The sequence below is a fragment of the Ipomoea nil genome, unplaced genomic scaffold (assembly GCF_001879475.1).
Source record: "Ipomoea nil cultivar Tokyo-kokei standard unplaced genomic scaffold, Asagao_1.1 scaffold1034, whole genome shotgun sequence".
In the NCBI taxonomy this organism is placed as follows: domain Eukaryota; kingdom Viridiplantae; phylum Streptophyta; class Magnoliopsida; order Solanales; family Convolvulaceae; genus Ipomoea; species Ipomoea nil.
The window spans coordinates 1,858,178-1,880,261 of record NW_017617462.1 but is presented as its reverse complement, the minus strand read 5'-3'; the positions used below and the strand labels follow the sequence as shown (position 1 = coordinate 1,880,261).

Below are 22,084 nucleotides of genomic sequence, written 5' to 3'. Positions count from 1 at the left end.
GTAAATGCTGAAGCCAAACAAATTCCCACCTAAACTAATGGTGTGTTTAGATCATAGATATCAAATGCGTACATCAGATTTTTTATATCATTGGGCTCCTAAAAATATTAATTCTGCCGTCCAGTTTTGAAGGAGAATCCCGAAGTTCTAGGAATGTTTACATAGCCAAAATAATTAATGATCGGCTATTAAATCTATTAAATATGGTGATGTTTAATTAGAGCATCCACAATGGTTGGAGAGAATTGTGGGATAATGTAAGAGTGATTAGGAGAGAGAATGTGGGAAGGGAGAAAAACAAAAAAGAAAAAAAAAAATAACAAAAATTGAAAAGAAACAGCGTGCCTGACGCGCCACACCGGCGCGTGCATTGCACGCGCCCGTGTAGCATGGGCTGTGCACAAACGCGCACAGCCATTGTTCACTTCTTCTTTCTACTTTTTCTTTTTTGCTGACATTATCTTAACATTTGCAGGATAAATATCTTGTAAAATTACTCCACTCCACATTTGTTATTAACCCCACCCAAGATAATTCATCTGACATTAACCCCCTATTATCCACTAGTGTGGATGCTCTTAGCTGCTTGGCCTTTCCAATATTAACGATTGGTTTAACAAGGTAATCGTAAATCTACAAATTGACGATTGGTATACAAGCACTTCCTAAACCTACTTATAAATACATCTCTTTGTATAGGAGACAAACACTTCAACATCAGATTGCTTCTAAAAACATAGAAAAACCTGCAAAATACACACTACAGTTTTAATGTTCTCGCGGTAACATATCTTCAATGAATACAAGAACAACAATATGGGTCCGCATTGCAGTTTGCATATATAAATCCTGTAAAGAAGTATGTAGAAGATCAAGAGGTATGTTTATATATATATATATATATATATATATATATATATATATATTTTCGTAATATTTTCTCTATATTTTTATGAATACAGAAACTAGGAAGAGTGGAAATAAACAAAGGAGAAGAATCATGGAAAAGGCAGACATAATGCAGCAAGTTCAATTGCTATCAATACATTTGTATGATCCTCTTTTTTTGAGTCACACCTACTAAGGCTGCTATTACTAGCAGGTAGTTGTAGTGAAAGATAATTGTGATCATGGTGCAACACTTTTTGCACCATAATTTTTAACTTTTTGATTACATATAAAGCAGGCTTTAGTATGAGGTTGTAGTTTTTCTCCACAGTAGAGTGTTAGTATGAGATTGTGATGTATTGATCATATGTATTGAAAAAGTTATTTTTAGAATTTAATATTCTCTTATTGGTCAAATAATACTTTATTTGTTGGTTATTTATTTACTTATTATCTGTATAAGCATAAAGTCCTAATTGTAAGCAACAAAACTGTGTAATCAGATTGTAAGATCATCATTTGCAGAAATAGTTTAGTTAGTATTGTTTTTGCAACACAAATACAAGATTCAACATTCAAAAGAAAATAAAAAAAAAATTAAGACAAGCTAAACAGGAGTAATTAAATACAACTTCAAGTTCAAAAACTCAAAAAAAAAAAAAAAATTACTGTCTGCTGTTTAATTTCTTTGCAGATTCAGGTATTTACCAACTTAGTTGGTCCAACTATATAGGTATAACATACCTTTGACAGATGTGAATATCCTAGGCATTGTTTGATTTCATTTTATGGTATGCTTTAGTATTTGCAAATATATATATATATATATATATATATATATATATATATATATATATATATATATATATCGTATTAAGCTAAGCTATGTACACTGTGAAAGTTATTAAAGCAGTTCTAAAATGTGAAATACTTACATACAAATGCATATAGTGTCTGATGCCATTAATTTAGAAAACTGCACAGAACAATAATACCATAAGTATCTAAACTGTTTTAACATGTGCAAGTCATTTTCGTGTCTGGGCGGTAACAAAATTCCGGCGAGTACTTCTCCTTGGAAAAAATACTGATGTTATCAAGCATGGTATGTACGTTCTTGGTCGTGATTTATAAACCTTCAAAAATAAGAGCCCTGTCAAAGTAAGGGTGGTATGTGCTTAGTAGTGAGAAATTGTCTTCCGTCGTCTAAACAAAGAAGTTGTCTTCCACGATAAAGATGTACATGTCCTTATACATTATTTTGAATCAAAAACAAAATCCAAAATACTCAAAATATGAAAATAATAACCAATCCAAAATACTCAAATACACCATGTAATGAGAAAGAGCTTATTGGTAAGATTTCTTGAGGACTTTTTTGGAGAATAAGTGTGCTTGGTGGAACCTTCACCTTTCATAACTCACATATGCTCTTGTGTGCTGAAAAAACAAATGTTGCTGGACATTTCTTTTGATAATTTGTCTTTTATCTACTTTTAAAGTGTTAAATAGTTTATTTAAATATTTTTTTTTTTGCATTAATTTAGTTGTACCACCAAGTATTTAATAATTTGTAATTTTGTTTCAATGTTTCTTAACTTTTGTCATGTCTTACTTTGTCTACTACTTTGAGATACATTTATATATCTAATTAAAATAACTTAACTTCATATTGTATAATTTTTATCCGTGCATCGCACGGGACAATTACTAGTTCAATGATAATATAGGACTTCAAATTAAACTCAATCATCAAATGGGAGTAGTTTAATAGTTCATGCCCTGCTGGTTGCTGCCCCTTTGGAGCAATTTGAGATGGTACTCCCTCACCATTCCATAAATGCTCTAGTGGTTCTATGTTCTTATATCCATAAAGAGCTAATTGCAAAATTCTATAAAACCTGATACGGATACCTTCTAACAATTTTCTTAAAAGAAAACAATTCGAATTTGGATTGTGATGCCTAACTATGGGGATTTAAATTAAAACATTTAAATTTAAAATGTAAATTATCTATTTATTTATATGAATTTTATAAAACATAAATCTATATATTGAAGACACTTTGATAAAATTAAACGAAAAATGATAAATTTATCAAAATATTTGTAATTGTCATAATATTTAAAATGCCTGGGAATTGAAATTAAAGCATTTAAATTTAAAATGTAACTTATCTATTTATTTATATGAATTTTATAAAATATAGATCTATAGATTGAAGACATTTTGATAAAATTGAACGAAAATGATAAATTTATCAAAATATTTGTAATTCTTATAATAGTATTCAAAATATTTCATAATAATCTAAAATTTTAAATTCCAAAATATTTCATAATAATCTAAAAACTTAAATACTAATTAATTTGGATAACACTTATTTTGGTGATTGATCTAGGTGATCTTCCATAATTTATCAACATTATTCATCTCCCTTGTTTTGAAGTACTAGCTCTTATAAAAATAAGGAATAAGGGTCAAATAGACTATCGAATTACACACCAAAATGCAATTAGGCCATTGAGCTCAAAAGATATACAATTGGGTCCCTGAACAACGCAAAATGATACAATTGAACCAAAAGTGACCTATTTACCTGTTAGTTTGGTGACAGGGATGTTATCATATTAAAACAATAATTTTTTATTGGGAAAAGGGTCAAATAGGCCATTGAACTTTAACTCAAAAGTCAATTAGACCTTTAAACATTTTAAAGTGGAAATTAAACCCATTAACATCTCATTTTAGTGCAATAAAACCCAACAACCTATTAGTGACCTGCTATCACAAGTCACTAAGCTTAGGGACTCTGTAACGATATTCTGGCAATGATCCCGACAACAAAGTGGTCGTCGTTAGCGTTTGAAGAAGCTGGCCATTTGGATTGCTATCTCAACCATTTAACCCATGGTTCACCTTCTCGTTCATCTTCAAGTACCAGCATAGAAGCTCTTGCAACGATTCCCAATCACTGATCTCTTGGCTATCCACCCCATTTCTTCCATGGATTTCTTGAAGTTCGTGTACAGGTCGTCGGATTCCATGGTCATCACCACGCTCGCCGCTAATAGCGCCTCCACCTCTTCTCACCTCTTCTAGATTTTCTTGATTTTTTGTTGGGTTTGTTGCGGTTGTCGCCGACGCTTTCGCTGTGGAGGAGTTAGTGTGACAACTCAAAATTTATTTTATAAATCCATTTTTTTAAAAAAATTCAAAATAGCCAATTTTCACTCCATAAAAATTTTTGCGAAGAAATCGGTGTCGACTAAATATTTTGAGCCACTCTTAAATAGATTTGACACCTAGACTTGTTTTGAAACCAGTATCCTAGAATTTCGGGTACATTGCGTGCCAAGTTTTAAACTGGAAAATCTATCTGAGTGAAATCGGGAGAACTCTAATAAACTTAAACCAAGTGCTCATCTAGAAATCATTTTGGGAAAATTCCATTTTCAACCCCAAACCATTTAAAATAGCAATTCTAGCCTTTGGACCATGGAGTATGGTGAACCACTAGAATCCACCTTGTCTGATGCACCATTTGAGCACCAATCAGATTTTGCCTTTCATCAACCAATCATATGGAATTCTCCTAGGGTTTTGAACCCATATAAAAGGAATAATATCCCCTCATTCTTCTCATGATTTCCCTTTCTTGGCTGCCAAAACATAGCTCTACAAATCAAAGGGAATTCCACAGTAAGTTTTTCCAACCTTAGCCTTCCATTTCTTCTAAGTTTTTCCCCTTCTTTCTCTGAGAACTTAGTAGCAGGTTTGTCGTTGGTTTGTTGGGGATGTTTAGGAGGTGAAGGAGGTTGTAGCTAGCTAAGGAAGATGTGGAATTCAAGTTAGAAGAAGAAGAAAGCTTCAAAGGTATAACCCATAGACTCCCAAGCTATTTTCAAGATGATGTGAAGTCTTTTATTGAATAGAAATGAGTAGAAATGCTAGATATTTGAAGTGTTTGAGTTTTTACATGATCTATTATTGCTTTATGATGTGTTGTCGATGGTTTGGAAGGGTTAGAATTGCCTGAGTTGTTGTTGTAGATGAAAGGAAATCATCTGGTGCACAGACAGTATGCACCAGTATGATTAGCGGCCCTAGCCAACGGCTCAACAAGGAGACAGTTGGCTAGCTCCGTAGAAGATCGGCCCTAGGAGAGGGTCGTCTCCTAGAGCCGTGTCTAGGGCGGTTGGAGGCGGCGGGTCTAGCCTAGCCCCGTTGAGAAGTTCTCTATGCAGTGGCCGGGCCCTTGTGGCTCAGCTACGTGTCGTTTCGGACGGGGTGTCGCTGGTCCTTGTTGCTTAGTACCCCGGGGCCGTCTTGACGCACGTTTTGGCTTTGATTTCGTTGAGTTTGGAGGAGATTTGAGCCTTTTATGCTAGATTTAGTAGAGATAATTGTTGCAGAGGTTTTGTTGGAGTATTCACTGTGAATGAGATTAAGTGTTTCAGACTTTGAGTATTTAATTGCTGAGCATGTTATTATTTGATTGATAAATAGATAAGCATGAGCTTTAATAGTTGAGTTTAGTTAGCAAAGCATGCCTAAAGTGTATATTATGAATCACTAATATTATTGCCAAGTTGTTAAATGATGAAAAGAGCAAAGTTGTCTATCTTGCATGTTCAATTGCAGTAAATGAGTTCCCTTGAGTATTTTGAGTTCCAATAGCATGTGAACTACTTGCTAAGTGTTTATTGAGAAGATTTGTTAAGTTATGAGTTTCAAGCATGAATTATTGAATTGACTTAGTTTCACAGTGTATATAAGTTAGAAGCACTATTTCACAGTAAATGGCATTGTTTAGCATTTCATGTTTTGAAAGTGCAAAAGTGGCCATTGTGAGGCTAAGTATTATTTTCTAAAATCTCATTTTTCATGTAGAAAGCATTTATCTTGCCATATTGAGATTGAGTTAAGGAATATGTGCATATTTGCATAAGAAAAGTATTGGGTGGCGTTATACTTAGCTTCGTGCTAACGGGTTTTGTTGCTACTTGTTTGTTTGTTTGTTAACCCCTTTCAGGTGGGTCCAGCCTTTTGAGAGCGCACGCGGTAGCTTAGTGCGTAGACTGTTTGGTAGTTACTAGTTTAGTTCATACCTTAGAGTTTTGATGTAAAAATGTTTTAGTTGTTTATCCTTAGCCTGTGCAATCACCATGAAGGGTGGTTGTGGCGGTGACACTCCTTTTAAGTTGTTAATTAAGTTTATTTCCGCTGCTTTAGTTTATCCTTAAAGTTTTAGTTTGATAATCAATGTTAAGAAAAAGGGGGTGTTACAAGTTGGTATCAGAGCGGTACGAACCATGTGAGACTTAGGAAGTTTGACCCTTAAGATTGAGTATAGAGACTCTAAGTGAAAGTCCTAGGAAGGACAAGTTAAGGAAATATCTCTAAGTTGAAGTCTTAAGAAAGACAAGTTAAGAAAAGAACTTTAAGTGAAAATCCTTAGAAGGATAAGATTAGGGAAAGAGCCGTAAGTTTTTAAGGTTAAGATAAGAAAGACTTTAAGTTCAGTGACTAAGTATGAGAAGCAGAGTTAAGAGAAACTCTAGGTATCAGTTAGGAACGCGGTGAGGTTGTGAGTTTTACTTGCGTTTGCTTAACTGTTTTTGTGCTTTATCAATGTGTTTAAAGTGCTTTTGCTTATCTTTTGAAAGTAAAGTAGAGAAGTTAAAAGTGAGAAGTTGAAAGAGAAAAACCAAGAGTTTCAAGTTGAAAGTGAAAAGTTAAGAAAGCTAGAAGTAGTAAACCTTAAAAGTTAAGGTTTGAAAGAGAAAGATTTGTGAATGTGGCTAAAGTAGTTAAGTAAAAGAGCTTTTACTTGTGTTGTTTGTGCTTTACTTGTTGTGAGCCTTACATTGAGAAAAGAAAAGTTAAAAGTTGAAACCTATAAGTTAAAAGCTAGAAGTAGAAAGTTGAAAGTTGAAAGTTTTGTGACAAGTATAAGAGTTATACTTGCATCCTGTTGGTAGGGCTGTGCAAAACCGAACATATCTGACTAATCCTCCCAACTCGAGATTCGAACCAAGGCACCCGAACCCGAGCCGAATCCGACATCACAAATCCGATCCGCTAAGCAAAATGACGCCGGATAACGTGGTTCGGATAAGGTAGGCAAAAAACGCATCCGACCCGCCCGAACTATCCGAAGTTTCCTTGGGTTTGCTAAGGTATACTATGGTACGACGTTGTATAAGCCTATTATATATGTATGCCTTAGCTTGTTGCGCAGTCGTTCACTCCACCCTCTGAGACCCTTCACCCTAATTCTCTCAATCTCTCATTCTCTCTGACTTCTCTCTACTCTGATTCTCTCTGTGAGACTCTCATACTCTCAATCTCTCGATCTCACATAGTCTCAGACTCTCAGTCTCTCAGAGTCCTCTCTTCTTCTCTAATCTCTATAGACTATAATCCAAGTCTCCGAGACTTTCACTCTCTCAGAGACAGTGACTCACTTACTCGTTGAGACCTGTGCACTGTCCGGCTGTGTCTGATTCTCCGGTGGCCGTTGGAGGCTTAGAGTGGTGGAAGCCCTTCTCTCTGGTGATTACTGGTTAGAGACCCTTGTTCCCCGGGGAGTATTTGGGGAAAACAAGTAAATCGCTAACCCTAGTTTTTATATTTGTGATTATTCACTGCATGTTGATCTATTTGTGTTATATGATGATATGTTTTGGTGGAAGCCGTTTTAATCTCAAGCCCTAGTTTTATATTTGTGATTTATGTGTTATAGTGTGATCTATTTTGGTGAAAGCTGTTTTAAACCCAAACCCTAGTTCTATATATGTGATTTATGTGTTATATTCTGATGTATTTTGGTGGAAGCGGTTTTAAACCCAAACCCTAGTTTTATATTTATGATTTATGTGTTATATTCTGATATATTATGGTTGAATCTGTTTTAATCTCATAGGGGTATGCAAATTCCACCCAACCTGCTATATATGTTATGATATGTTGATATATTCTGATTATCTGCTAGTCTGTGATAATGGTGGAACTGTGGAAGCAGTGTGATTTTGTGATGTCCCTGTAAAAGTTAAAGGCTTAACTGTGAAATTATCAAGCTTGAAACTTGAAATTTCCATTTATTGGTGGAAACCCTTAACTGAAATCCAGATAATGATGAACTGAATAGGTGTTCCTGAATCTGGATTTCTTTGTAATGTAAAAATATGATATGTTTATCAGTTTATGGATGTATGACCCTTAAATGTTCTTAACTATTTGTACAAATGTAAATATGAAGTCTTGATAGATGATGACACAAACAAGTGTTTGAATCTGGATTTCTTTTAATTGTTTGTATGTTTGATCTGTTAATCTGTTATTCTGTTTGAGAAACAATTGTTTCAAATCTGAATGTTGTTGATGCCCATCTTTTTAGATGGAGAGCATCAGTCAACCTACTTCTGGACCACAACCTTCAACTCAGGAGGGACAACCCCAAGGCACTGATATACCTCAGCAGCCTCAGGTGACTCCTGTTGTTACACAGAAAAAGAGAAAAGAGGTTGAGTCTAGATCCAGGGTGTGGGAGCACTTTGTAAAGATACATGATAAAGAGAACAATCTGATTGAGGGGAGGTGCATATATTGTGCTAAGATATTTTGTTGTCAGCAAAAAAAACATGGCACTTCCTCTTTAAGAAATCATATGGTGGTCTATCTTAAAAATACTCACTCGAAGGATACAAGGCAGTCACTTCTGACTTTCAATGCTGTCTCATCCTCTACACCAGAGGGTTCTGAAGGGGTAATGGGGGAATTAGCCACATGGGTGTTTAATCAGGAAGCCATTATGAGGGCTTTGTGTGAGATGATTATAATAGATGAGTTTCCCTTTAGGTTTGTTGATGGGATAGGGTTTAGGAGATTTATTCTAGTTGCCTGCCCTAGGTTCCAAATCCCTTTTAGGTGGACAGTTTCAAGGGATAGTTTCCAAAGATACCTAGATGAGAGATCATTCCTTAAACAAATTTTTAAGGGTTGCTCCCAAAGAGTCAGCTTAACCACTGACACATGGACCTATGTACAGAAGATAAACTACATGTGTATTACTGCACATTTCATTGATGATCAGTGGAAGCTCAACAAAAAAATCATAGCCTTTGTCCCTGTTTCATCTCATGGGGGAGAGTATATAGCCAAGGCCTTGGAGACTTGTCTGGTTGAGTGGGGTATTAAGAATGTCTTTACTGTCACAGTTGACAATGCCTCTTCCAATGATACTGCCATGGGGTTTTTTAAGAGTAAGTTGATGTCTTGGGGTACCACTTCTGTAAGGTCTAAGTACATACACATGAGGTGTATAGCCCACATTCTGAATCTAGTGGTGCAAGATGGGTTGAAGTTTGCTGATAGTTCAGCTAAGAGGGTTAGGGAAGCAGTAAGATGGGTTAGGAACTCCCCTGCAAGGCTAAAAAAGTTTAGAGAAGTTGCTGAACTTATTAGGGTGGAAGCCAAATCAGCTTTGCAGCTGGATTTTCCTACAAGATGGAATAGCACATATATGATGTTGAATACTGCAATCCAGTACCAGGCAGTCTTTGATGCCTATTTGGGGAATGATTCATCTTTTTCTGCTGACCTTGGTACCTCTGTGCCAACTTTTATGGATTGGTTTGATGTGAAAAGCTTGGTAACTCTGCTGAAAACTTTCTATGACATGATTGTGAGAATTTCTGGTTCTCTTTATGTGACATCTAACACTTTCTTTAGTGAGATCTCTGATCTTAGTTGCATGTTAGATGGCATGACTGGTGGATCTGCAAATGAGAAGGTAAATTCCAATCTTTTAATTTTTAACAAATCCGTCTGTGTTTGTTTATTAATATGTTAACTAATTATTTCTATGCTTTGTTACAGGAAATGGGCACCCAAATGAAAAATAAGTTTCTGAAATATTGGGGGGACCCTGAAAAAATGAACTGTGTGATCTTCTTTGGCACTATTCTGGACCCTATAGATAAAGTTGAGTACATGCTTGCCCAGTTAAATCAACTTTATGGTGATGATAAAGGCAAAGCCTGTTTTGAGAAGATCAAATTTGCACTTCTTGAACTGTACAATGATTATGCAGTCACTTACTTTGTGGATGTAAACACTGAACCAGCTGTTGTTGCCCAACCTTCTCAACCAGCAGTGACTGTGCAGCCTAGTGCTACAACTGTTGGTAGGCCACAGGGTAAGTTGAAAAGTCAATTGAAAAGGCAAAGGATGGAGAGTGGTGGAAGCATTAAACATACTGACCTACAAATATATTTGAGTGAGGTTATTGTGGAAGATAAGGTTGATTTTGATATCCTAAAATGGTGGAAGGTAAACTCTGATAGACTGCCCATTCTCTCTAAAATGGCAAGGGATATATTCTTGCAGTTCCAATATCCACTGTGGCTCCTGAAAGTGTTTTTTCAACAAGTGGTAGAGTGTTGGATCCATTTAGGAGTTCCTTAACTCCAAAGATTGTGGAAGCTTTAATTTGTACACATGATTGGTTGAGATTACCAAATCAACCAATACAAATTGAAGAAAATATTGATGATTGTGAAAGACTTGAAAAAGGTAATTAAGTACTTAAATACTTTCATAAGTTTCATTATTTAAAATTTTATTGATGATACTTAATATGTGTTTTTTACTTGCAGAGTTGCCTACTGGAGTTAGGAGTGCTGGAACTTCCCTACCAACCATTGCAGTAATGTTCATCCATTCTGCTCTCAGTTTTATTTTTAGCTGTTATTCCGTTCTCTTAGATGATTAGATTATCATTCTGTTATGACTTATGAGTTATGGCTTATTGGCTTATGAATTCATTTATCTAAGTGCATTTTAGTGCCTTGGCCCCTTCCACAGTTCCACTTCCACTTGATTGAACATCAGGTTACAGCTTTACAGCCTACAGGTATAACAATACCAAATCAGTTTATGCAGTTTGCCTTTATTCATTTATGAATCTTGTTGCAGTTGCATGTTTTGCTAATCTGATCTGGTTATCTGGTATTATGATTCTACCTTACTCTTTTACCTATTAATTTTCTTTGGGCTATGATGATGCTTCCACCTTTGTCTGAATCAAAGGACTTTGGGATGGTATGTTGCTCAAGTTTTGGATTTTGTTCCAAAACTTTAGAAGCAATTTCTCCCAATCTTAATGATTTGAAAAAACAGCAATCTTAGCCTAATTTGTATTTGTCAGCAAAAAATGTTAAAGTGTTAAACTGTGATTCTTTTCAGTTTTCAGTTTTTTATGTTATTTAAGTTTGCACCTTAACTTAAGCAGGAGGATGAGGAGTGCTAAGTTGATGGCTTGCTGACTGCCTGACTTGCTGTTGCTGCATTTAGTTTTTTTATGATGCCTTAACAGCTGATTTAAACATCTGTATATCAATTTTTGTAGTATGTTCATGCAATCAGTTGTAAAGTTTATATAACTTGTTACCTGTTAGGGCTAACTTTTATGTTGTGATTTTGAAGTTGTAAGTTGTTAACTACTAGTAGTTACTAGTTACTACTTAGAAGTTAACAAGTTACAACTTACCTTAAACTAGTTTTTGCTGTTTTACTTATTTATTACGTAATTACTAATTAGTTAATTTGTAGCTTTTTATAAGTTTTTATTCAAATCCGATGTAGTTCGAAATCCGAATTGCACCGTTCGAAATCCGACTTTGAAATATCCGACATGTTTAACCCTAAAAAACAAACGGATAGGGGATTACTTTGTGTAATCCAAAAACAGAACGGATGCTAGGTACCGAAATCCGATCCGTCCGAACCCGTTCGACGCACAGCCGTACCTGTTGGTGCGCCTTTGGCATGTGTAAAGAGATAGATTGAGATAAACGTTAGTAATTAAGTGTTGCCCCTGTGATTTTGTAAGGGTGCAAAGAAGCAACGTTTGGAATCGGAGCATTCATAGAGTGAATCCTCATGTCGTCAGGACACATCAGATTCAAGAAGGCATGCAAATCCAAAGCAAGGGAAAAGTTAAAGAATACGCGAAACAAGTAGAAAAGAAGGCAAGGAATCAATGTTAGAGATTAGTAACGTTGAGAGTTTCGTGGGAACAGAAATGGTAGAGATTAGTAAGAGGGAAAGGAATCAATGCCGGAGATTATTGAACTATCACAAGTTTTAGAAAAGACTTAGGAAAAGAGACTTATGAGTTAGCACCGTTGACTAAGTTAGATAAAGATTTAAAAGTGTAGAGAAAGTGTATGATTGTATTAATCGTGTGAGAATCCCTTTGAGGTAGAGAAGGTGAACAAGGCTAGTAAGAGATAAGTAACAATTGGTAAAAGTAACAAGGATAGTTAAGACCTTGTGTTAATGGAGACACGACACCCTATCTTAAAATCATTTGGCCGATGAAGTGATAGTTAAGTATTAGCAAGAAGTTTTGGGACAAAGTACTCGGTAATTGGTTAAGTTATACTCCTGGAGTCAGTAAGGAAGTCACAAAAGGAATACACCGGTTCGGATTGAAAAGGAATTAATACAAGTTGCCAACAATAAAAGAGAACTAAGATTGAGTTGGATCACACTGCGTGGTTAGAGGGATTGATATATCCCTAAGAGGAGTATTCAGGTATAGTATGAAAGAGGGGCTACGACATTATGTCTAGTATGATAATAGAAATCGAATGATGAACTTGAGAAGTGAAAGCAATAATGAAGGTTGATTTTGCTTGTTATCAATAGTTAAAGGATTAAGTAAATGATGAGGAGGTGTTGACGTCAAAACGAAAGGATCGAGGTAGTTGAAGTTTATCAATTACGAGTGAACGTGATAGTGTTATGAGAATTAGATCTCGTTACGTGTGACCTATCTTTGAGGGATGAGAACAGTAAACAATATGTAAGGAAGTATATAGTAGTTCAAGCAAGAGAAGTTGTGATCGGTATTAGTTTCAATTTTGTGGGTATCTGACCCTAGTAAAGACGAGCAAGGTGCTACTGAATAAGAAAGAAAAGTGTTTGTGAAACACTCTCAGTTTTCATGAGAGAAAACGTAGAAGTTCAAGTGTTGAGACCAAAGAAGTGGTAAGAACGATAAGAGTAAGAAGAGTAAAGAGGAAACTTGGAGTTAGTAAGTTATAGTAGTTAAAGTAAGTGTAGTGCCTTAGATTTTAGAGTGGTTGTGCGACTACTCAGAGATTCCTCGTTCGAAGTATTCCAATGAAGCTCTTAAGCCTAATCTTGCAACTTTTGCATTACTCCAAGTCACTCCTTTCAGAAGCTTCCGTTTTGAGAAAATATGTCCGTTTACCCTAAGTTTCGAGGAAGAAACTTCTTTTAAGGAGGATAGGATGTGACAACCCAAAATTTATTTTATAAATCGATTTTTTAAAAGAAAATCCAAAATAGTCATTTTCACTCCATAATAATTTTTGCGAAGAAATCGGTGTCGACTAAATATTTTGAGCCACTCTTAAATAAATTTGACACCTAGACTTGTTTTGAAACCAGTATCCTAGAATTTCGGGTACATTGCGTGCCAAGTTTTAAACTGGAAAATCTATCTAAGTGAAACCTGGAGAATTCTGAGAAGCTTAAACCAAGTGTTCATCTAGAAATCATTTTGAGAAAATTCCATTTTCAACCCCAAACCATTTAAAATAGCAATTCTAGCCTTTGGACCATGGAGTATGGTGAACCACTAGAATCCACCTTGCCTGATGCATCATTTGAGCACCAATCAGATTTTGCCTTTCATCAACCAATCATATGGAATTCTCCTAGGGTTTTGAACCTATATAAAAGGAATAGTATCCCCTCATTCTTCTCCTGATTTCCCTTTCTTGGCTGCCAAACCATAGCTCTACAAATCAAAGGGAATTCCACAGTAAGTTTTTCCAACCTTAGCCTTCCATTTCTTCTAAGTTTTTCCCCTTCTTTCTTTGAGAACGTAGTAGTAGGTTTGTCGTTGGTTTGTTGGGGATGTTTAGGAGGTGAAGGAGGTTGTAGCTAGCTAAGGAAGATGTGGAATCCAAGCTAGAAGAAGAAGAAAGCTTCAAAGGTATAACCCATGGACTCCCAAGCTATTTTCAAGACTTTGTGAAGTCTTTTATTGAATAGAAATGAGTAGAAATGCTAGATATTTGAAGTGTTTGAGTTTTTACATGATCTATTATTGGTTTATGATGTGTTGTCGATGGTTTGGATGGGTTAGAATTGCCTGAGTTGTTGTTGTAGATGAAAGGAAATCATCTGGTGCACAGACAGTGTGCACCAGTATGATTAGCGGCCCTAGCCAACGGCTCAACAAGGAGACAGTTGGCTAGCTCCGTAGAAGACCGGCCCTAGGGGGCGTCCCTAGGAGAGGGCCGTCGCCTAGATCCGTGTCTAGGGCGGTTGGAGGCGGCGGGTCTAGCCTAGCCCCGTTGAGAAGTTCTCTATGCAGTGGTCGGGCCCTTGTGGCTCAGCTACGTGTCGTTTCGGACGGGGTGTCGCGGGTCCTTGTTGCTTAGTACCCCGGGGCCGTCTTGACGCACGTTTTGGCTTTGATTTTGTTGAGTTTGGAGGAGATCTGAGCCTTTTATGCTAGATTTAGTAGAGATAATTGTTGCAGAGGTTTTGTTGGAGTATTCACTGTGAATGAGATTAAGTGTTTCAGACTTTGAGTATTTAATTGCTGAGCATGTTATTATTTGATTGATAAATAGATAAGCATGAGCTTTAATAGTTGAGTTTATTTAGTAAAGCATGCCTAAAGTGTATATTATGAATCACTAATATTATTGCCAAGTTGTTAAATGATGAAAAGAGCAAAGTTCTTCCATGTTCAAAGTTGGAAGAATGAAAAGAGCAAAGTTGTCTATCTTGCATGTTCAATTGTAGTAAATGAGTTCCCTTGAGTATTTTGAGTTCCAATAGCATGTGAACTACTTGCTAAGTGTTTATTGAGAAGATTTGTTAAGTTATGAGTTTCATGCATGAATTATTGAATTGATTTAGTTTCATAGTGAATAGAAGTTAGAAGCACTATTTCACAGTAAATGGCATTGTTGAGCATTCCATGTTTTGAAAGTGCAAAAGTGGCCATTGTGAGCCTAAGTATTATTTTCTAAAATCTCATTTTTCATGTAGAAAGCATTTATCTTTCCATATTGAGATTGAGTTAAGGAGTATGTGCATATTTGCATAACAAAAGTATTGCATGATTTGAGTTGCATGAGTGATATATCTATATATATCTATCGTGAGGAAACCAGTATTTTTGGAGGACCCGTTTGGACTATGTTCTTTCGGAGTAAAAGAGAAAGCAACAGACATTGCGATCCGATATCATGTAACGCGGCGTATTCCCACGTTACGAGGTTGGAAACTGCCCGCCAGGCTTGGAATCCTAGTCAGGGGGTGTGCACACTGATAGTTCGATACCTGATTCCACAGATTATGAGTAATGGAACCACAAGATTGGTTCTGTGGGTGGGATGAGAGATTGGCCGGCTAGACGCCGTGCCCAATGGATTCATTCACACTATGGTGAAGCCCGGCCTCGCCCACGAGTAAAGAGAAAGCGAGTCAAGAGACTCAAGAGAAAGAAAGCGAGTCTTTGAGACTCAAAGAAAGCGAGTCATTGAGACTCAAAGAAAAGAAAAGCAAAGCAAAGCAAGTCATTTATGACAACAAGAAACCTCCACAGAAAAGTATTCTTTTTGAAAGAGTGTGTATATGTATATCTATACTTTCTATAGCATCATCTTATGAGTTATATATCTTGCACTAGATTGCATGAGTAGTAGCACGAGATTGCTTATATATATCTTGCAATAGATTGCATGAGTAGTAGCACGATATTGCTTATATATATCTTGCACTAGATTGCATGAGTAGTAGCACGGGATTGATTATATATATCTTGCACTAGATTGCATGAGTAGTAGCACGAGATTGCTTATATATATCTTGCACTAGATTGCATGAGTAGTAGCACGAGATTGCTTATATATGTCTTGCATGAGATTGCATGAGTAGTATATGATATCATGAGTTTGCTAATGAGATATGTCTTGCACTAGATTGCATGATTAGTAGTATGAGTTTGCTTATGAGATATGTTTTGCACGAGATTGCATGAGTAGTACATGATAGCATGAGTTGCTTATGAGATATGTCTTGCATGAGATTGCATGAGTAGTATATGATAGCATGAGTTTACTAATGAGATATGTCTTGCACTAGATTGCATGATTAGTAGTATGAGTTTGCTTATGAGATATGTTTTGCACGAGATTGCATGAATAGTATATGATAACATGAGTTGCTTATGAGATATATCTTGCATGAGATTGCATGAGTAGTATATGATAGCATGAGTTTGCTTATGAGATATGTCTTGCACGAGATTGCTTGATGAGTATTTGATAGCATAAGATTGCTTATTTGATTATATGAGGAAGCATGATTGTTGAGTACTTGAGAAGCTTTAGACTAATCCTAAGATGAGTATGTGATGTGTTGTTTAATGGATAAGTACGCCTATATGAATATTAGGTTGCAAGCATCTAGAAGATAATGCCAAGTATGGTTAAATGTTAGACTTTGTTGGTCCCAAAAGAGGTAAGGTGAAAGTCTAGAGGAGGGGGGGGGGGTGAATAGACTTTCAAACTTTTTAGCACAGTACAACAATTGCTAAGGCAACAGAGAAACCAAGACTCTTAACTAGATTGTTAGAGTCCGGTGCACAGCGGAAATAAATAAACGATACGGTGTGTGTGTAGATTGTGTCAAGATTATTCTCGTAAGAAGCAAGCAAGGGCAGTAAGTAAAGAAAGCAGTAAAGAACACAAGGCAATTTATAGTGGTTCGGAGGTGGTGTAATCCTCCTACTCCACTTGCTCTTATCGTCCAAGAGCAATTCACTATATCCACCACTTCTTGGTTCCAAGATACAATTAATTCCGTGATCTAGTGCTTTGATCACCAAGCCGACACTAATCACGCCCAGTGCCACCAACACTGTTGCTTCGGGTTTCACGTCGCCGCGTTACTTTCTCAGGATTTCACGACTCCGCGTTACTTTCCCCCCGTCTTCTACGCTCCGGTAGAAACGCTTCTTCCGTGATCTAGTGCTTTGATCACAAAGCCCGCACTAATCACGCCCAATTTCTTCCGACATTGCTGCTTCGGATCCCACAACTCCGTGTGACAATCCAGGATTTCATAACTCCGTGTTACTTTCCTCCTTTCCCTTGTTTTGCTCCAAAACAAGTTTTGCCTTGCTTCCAACTTTGAGACTCTGCAGATGATCTTCGATGATGCTCTTAGTCTCTTGTAGTTGATGAAGATTCTAACACTCTTGGATATTTCTTTTGTAAACTCTGTATCACTCTGAGTGTTTATCTCACAAAGAATATATCAATTTAAGCTCTTGAGATGGAAAGCTTTCTTTGAATTTCGTATGCTCTGTTTAGCTATGTTCTTTTCGCTTCTTGCTATTTGCTTCTACTTTCCACTGCTTCAATCTTCATGCTTTTATAGCTGGTAATGAGAATCCGTCCGTTGGAAAGAAACGTTCTCATTTTTTAATTTCATCTAGCTGTATAGCCTTTTCAGAGGATAAGATAACGTTGCAGATATGTCAGAGATTCTCTGCAAGTTGAGCTTGAGGTTTTAGCAAAAATGGCGTCCCAAGAATCTTCATCTGGTGTAGATCACGCCTCTTGGGATTTCTATCTTCAAAATATAATCTCCAATTTAATCTCTTACTAGTTTAGACTAGTATTTTTATTTCTGCAACTTCGTCTTGTATTTTCCTCTGTACTTCACGTCTGGGTCTGTCTACCCACTTCCAAACTTGGGAAATCTCTTCCCATGTAAACTTCATCCCTTACTATATTTGGAAGGGATGAGTTCATCCCTTGATTTGGATTTGCAACTTCATCCCTTGAATTGAATTGAAGCCCTATCTCTTCCCATGTAAACTTCATCTCTTACTATATTTGGAAGGGATTTCATCCCTTACTATATTTGGAAGGGATGAGTTCATCCCTTGATTTGGATTATGAACTCATCCCTTGAATTGAATTGAAGCCCTTTGCAAATCTCATCCCATCAAATTGAAACTTCTGCCCAAAGGGTGAGATACGTGATTGCATCCCAATTTCATCCCTTCACTTCAGAAATCTCATCCCATAGTCAACGTGATTGCATCCCAATTTCATCCCATTTGACTTTGCCCTTCACTTCAGAAATCTCATCCCATAGTCAACTTGGAAATCTCATCCCATTTGACTTTGCAAATTGATTCCCTTCGGCCAAAACATCGCCCAAACTTCATCTGATGGATTTAAACTTGGCTTTGATTCCCTTCGGCCAAACCATCGCCCAAACATTTAAACTTGGCTTCTTTAAAATATGTGGGATGTGAGATTCAAACCTATGACCTTGCATATAATATTTCAAGCTTCTACCAACTCGTCCGTATAACCTTTTGGTTATCATCTTGTTTCACTTGGTGTACTTCTTTCTTTCTGTAGATGCTTGATCTTCAAGATAGCTTCATGCAAACTTCAAGTCACGTTCTTTCTTCTTCGGGATTTCTTGAGGGATTTCTTCTTGATTTTCTTTGAGAGATTTCTTCTTAGGATGATAGTCTTCATAACTTCTTCAAACGCATACATCTTCCTCTTTTGTTTGCCATTTTCACTAGGCAAATTCTTGATTTTAGGCTTTATCTCTTCTTCATCCATTTCCTCAACTAATGAATTTATTTTTCTCTTTCTTGGTCTATGACTCGACTAGTCTAACCAAAAATAAAATTAGGGTTCTACGATTTACAATATGACATATCAAAATCTATTACAATTTATTCTTAACAGACTTGTTTGATTTAAGAATGTGAAACTTCGGTTTTCCAAAGTATATAATGTATTACTTTACAGGGTTGAGTGGCGTTATACTTAGCTTCGTGCTAACGGGTGATAAGTGCATTTATGTCCATATTTTTACCCCTTGTATAGACATATTTTGAGTGACAAACACTTTGATTTTATGCAAAGAAGTGCCTTAATTCCTTTGTTTATATCTTTTGATGCATAAATTGTAGAGTTGCAGGCAATTGTGTGCTTTTGAGGTATTTTGGATGAATTTGGAGTCAATGAGAGCCAAATATGAAGCTATGGAGATGGATGCAACACTTTCAAAGGAGTCTAGGGTGGTTCTTTCAATGGTCTTGGTCATGTGGGCAAACCAAAGCAAAAGAGAAGCAAGCGACCATGCAATTGCAATTCCCGACCTGCACGTCGACGTCATGGTTTTTGGACCATATATCAAGCTAAAAACATCCAAATTACATGATTCTTGTCCCATTGCAAAGAAGACTCAAAGGGCTACAACTTATATTCAGACATCAAAGCCTAAAAAGGAAGCCACAGTGGTCAAAATCATCCTTGAAGTTGAAATTCCGAACTTACAGATTTCACCCGAAACTGACCACTGTTTGGTAATTTGATCATATCTCGGCCCAGAAATGTCCAAATGCAGTGATTTTTGCTCCAATGGAAAGAAGACTCGAAGATCTACAACTTTCATGAAGACATCGAAGCCTAATTCTGAGCATAAAGTGGTCAAAATCAGCCTACAAGTCGGAGTTGCGTTGCAGAGAAGCACTCGACGCGTCGAGAATTTTCTCGACGCGTCGAATCTGGGCAGTGAGATCGCGTTTTGCAATCTGTAAATGCTCGACGCGTCGAGAATTACTCTCGACGCGTCGAGCCCCCCGTCTCTGCTCTATTTTAGCTAAGTTTTCACTCATTTTTACTCGGTTTTGAACCCCATTCGAACCCTAACTATTTTCTACTCTTTCTTTTCATATTTTAGTGTTAGATTAGGTGTAGATTTAGGTTCTTTATCATATTTCAAGCTTGTATTCAAGGAATCAACACTTGGATTCCAAGATTTACCATCCATGTCTTAGTGAAGTTTTCTTCTCCCTTTTATCTCTTTATCTTGCAATGTTTATGCTTTACATTTATGTTTTTGTGTTCTTTATGCTATTGAATCATGAGTAGTTAGTTTATGGACTTGAGTTAGGGTTGTATTATATATCTTGATGCTTGATTTGTGATTATTGCATAAAGGGGATTTTGCCTACCTAGGGTTCTTGAGTTTATGAAGGATTTGTGTTTGTATTTTGTTAATGCTTGGTGTACAACATTCATTGACATGTGTTGGAGGATTATTGGCCTCAATGAGAGTTGGGTCAAGATTTCAAGCCACTCCTTGCATAAACCCGATTTTTCCTATGAAAATGGAAGAAATTGGGGGTTTTAGATGCTTTGTGTTCTTGAAGAACTTGGAGTTGATTCACCACGAGAGTGGGGCAATTCCTTGTTCTAATCCTAGCTAATTTGCTCACGTGAGTGACTTATAGACTAGGATTCCTACGTGCATCCCCTCTATTCCTTGGTTGTGTGATTTTCCCCAATCCTTAGGTTGTGCTATGCATCTAGATGATAATGCTCCCTAGCTTGAGTCCTATTTCTTTATTTTGTGTTTATCTTTGTGTATATGTGTTAGTCTTATCATTTCCTTAAACTTGTAGTTTTCTTAGCTTCTTGTTGATTTCCTTATGCTAGTGCCTAGTTTATTGTGATTGTATATTGCGTGCCATATCCCCCAATCCCCTGAGGACGATATAACACCCGAGCTCACATCTTATTTTTGCTACATCAACGGGTTTTGTTGCTACTTGTTTGTTTGTTAACCCCTTTCAGGTGGGGCCAGCGTTTAAGAGCGCACGCGGTAGCTTAGTGCGTAGATTGTTTGGTAGTTACTAGTTTAGTTCCTACCTTAGAGTTTTGATGTAAAAATGTTTTAGCTTTTTATCCTTAACCTGTGCAATCACCGTGAAGGGTGGTTTTGGCGGTGACACTACTTTTAAGTTGTTAATTAAGTTTATTTCCGCTGCTTTAGTTTATCCTTGAAGTTTTAGTTTGATAATCAAGGTTAATAAAAAGGGGGGTGTTACAATTGGTGTCACCACGGTCGAAGAATAGCCTGTCGAACCTCACCCCGATGATGATCCGCTCGTCATCGGACTCAGTCGAGAAGCTAGCGGATTCTGAGGTGTTAGTGAACTAAGACTCCTAAGTCTCGAGGCAGTCGGAGGTGCTAGGTAGACGGAGATGACGTCTCCGGCTCTGGCTACGGCGCTGAAGTTTTCCTGGAAAGACAGTCTTGGCGTGGCATTCATCTGGTGATCTGCTTTGTTATTGAAAATGGAAGGGAGCTTCATGAATTCCGTTTGAATTCCAGAGGATGTTAAGGCGTGTTTGGTCTAGAAGGTAAACGTAGAACGTTCACGTTGGTCAGAATGTCGCTGGAGAATTGTCAAATATCCTAGTGACCTGTGATAGCAGGTCACTAACAGGTTGTTGGGTTTTATTGCACAAAAATGAGATGTTAATGGGTTTAATTGCAACTTTAAAATGTTTAAGGGTCTAATTGACTTTTGAGGTAAAGTTCAAGGGCATATTTGACCCTTTTTCCATTTTTTAATTTTATTTTAATAATTTTAAATAACAAAATTAAAAAGAATTAAAAAGAAAGGGGGGGGGGGGGCTTCATCTCCGACAACCTGATCTTCGTCTCCATGCTGGAGGATATGAAGAGGTCCTTTCGTCTCCGGCAGCCTGGAGACGAAGCACCCCCCCCTCCCCCCTTTTAAAAAAATTGTTATTTAAAATTATTAAAATAAAATAAAAAATTATTATTTTAATATGATAACCTCTACGTCAGCAAACTAACAGGTAAACAGGTCACTTTTGGTTCAATTGCATCATTTTGTGTTTTTCAGGGACCCAATTGCATGTTTTTTGAGTTCAATGACCTAATTGCATTTTGGTGTATAGTTCGATGGCCTATTTGATCCTCATTCCTAAAAATAATATATCTTATGCGTGCATAAAAATAATGTATCATATGCATAGAAAATAAGATACCTTATGCATAGAAATAATGAACCCTATGCATAGTCTACATAGTTGTATGCTTGTATGAAGCATTGTCTACCTAATAAGTTGTATGGAGCATGGTCTCGTCACAGAAGCACCAGTGTGACTTAGGTTGTGTTTGGAAAGTAGGAAAATGACTTTTGAAAAATGTTTTCTAGAAAATGAGTCATTTTCCATAAAACATTTTCCTTTCCAGTGTTTGGTTGCATTCCAGCAA

The 22,084-nt window shown here is 36.8% G+C and overlaps 1 pseudogene; it reads right to left on the bottom strand.

The window, feature by feature from the left end:
- Positions 1-3,746: 3,746 nt before the first annotated feature.
- Positions 3,747-21,149, bottom strand: LOC109180760 (annotated as a pseudogene).
- Between the last annotated feature and the right edge of the window lie 935 nt (positions 21,150-22,084).